Below are 1,824 nucleotides of genomic sequence, written 5' to 3' on the forward strand. Positions count from 1 at the left end.
GGCTACTGGATTGGCCTCAGGGTTCATGATGGCGTCTTCAAGTGGGTCAATGACAGCGATCTAACACAAAGGTAATAAATGAACCTAAATGCCATCACTAATTGATTTCATCCATAAACTAACAGACTGTTTTCTTCTTCAGCTTCTGGTTAAAACCACCTGTGGGGAATTTTAGCTGTGTGACGTCTGTAAAAGAGGCTAATGGCTGGAAATCTGTGAGCTGTGATGAAGAAAATGGATGGATTTGTCAACAAAACGCTTCCTGATTTGACAAAGAGCTTCTGTTTAATTATACTTGAAAGCAACAGCTATATAATATAACATGTACAAGCAAAGTCCATTTATATTTTCAATCGTTGCACGCAGCTACAGCTCACACTGTACGATGAAACCTCAGGGTTTAAAAGTTCTCAGCTCACCATGTTTATTCTCACACTGTGCGACTCGATGCTCTGATGCGATCTACCTGCTCACTGTACGTCTAAAAACCAGGTGGGACTCAGCTCCGCAGTGAGATGGCGCTACTCAGACTAGTCTATGTATTACACCCCCGCCATGCTTCCATGTTTTCCTCTGAGAGGAAGAAGAAGAATCCTAGTTTGCCCGGTGAGCGATTTGTCGCCGACCACCTAACGACGGCCGACCGAACTTCAAACATGTTTGATTTTCTCCCGACTTTACGATTCCTGATGGGGGGGTGGTCGTTAGAGGCTGATCGCCCCCCGTTACCCCTGAATATTACAACACACACTGGTTAAAGGTCGGCCTGATCAAAAAATTCTTGTACGACTGAAGAATCCGCCCGAAAAGGGCAAAAAAAACGTAGAGTGTACGCCCGGCTTTACTGTGCTCATTTTAAACTTTGTGGATCACTAAACATATTCTAGTTTGACCTGCGGTTTAGTTGAACATCCTGACCACCGACTGACTTTCTGTCCCACTTCCAGTCCAGATGTTTCTTTTTTATAAACTGGTCGACTTTCTGCTTTGTTACAGTTTTACAGATAGAAGAAAAAGACAAAAGGATAAACAGGATATCTTAACTTTTCATCTTAATACAGCAAAGACAGCATCTAAAATTCTGACTTCTGTGTTTCACCTGAAAGTTTTTACTAAGTGAGACCAAAGGACTCTCATCTATAACCAACTATTCAGACTAAGCAAACTCAAAAAGCTCCTTTCAACATCTGCTGATGCAAATTCAGAAATACGTATTAATCATTAATATATAATTTTAAAAGAAAGTAATTATTGGGTAATTAACAGACTGATTACTGATTACATAAAAGCCTTCTTTCCCAGAGCTCTACACGGTAAATTTTGCAGTGTTAAAGTAATACTTTAAGATTTAAATTTAGCACCAATCCGAGTGGATTTAGTCCCACACGGTTAAATTTACCCAACTGTTGTTGTAATAACTCTAAAAGAGTAATTCCAAAAAAGTTACAAAATAATCCACTGGACTTTGTTTCCAAGTTTGAAGACGTTTCGCTTCCCATCCAGGAAAATCTTTCACTTCAAAATGTCAGAAATAGGGTTGAGTTCAAGGCTTCATAGAGTGGACCAAAGAAAAGCCTTGTTTTGGTTTAGAAACATGCAAATTGAACCTAACGAGCGGGTCCAACCCTTTGAAATGGAGGTCATTTTGTTTTGTTGTTAGCCTATAATACCTGAAACCTGTCTATGTCTATGAAAGGGGGGTTGTTGGAGGGAATTGTTGGCCTGGTTGAACAGGCGAGGTCTTCTGTGCCCCTGGAAAGAGGTTGGGGTTGAGATGATACTGGGAAGGGATCAACTCTATCGCTGCATTGCAGGTTTTTGAAA

This window comes from Cyprinodon variegatus, unplaced genomic scaffold (assembly GCF_000732505.1).
Source record: "Cyprinodon variegatus isolate N-32 unplaced genomic scaffold, C_variegatus-1.0 Scaffold677, whole genome shotgun sequence".
NCBI lineage: Eukaryota > Metazoa > Chordata > Actinopteri > Cyprinodontiformes > Cyprinodontidae > Cyprinodon > Cyprinodon variegatus.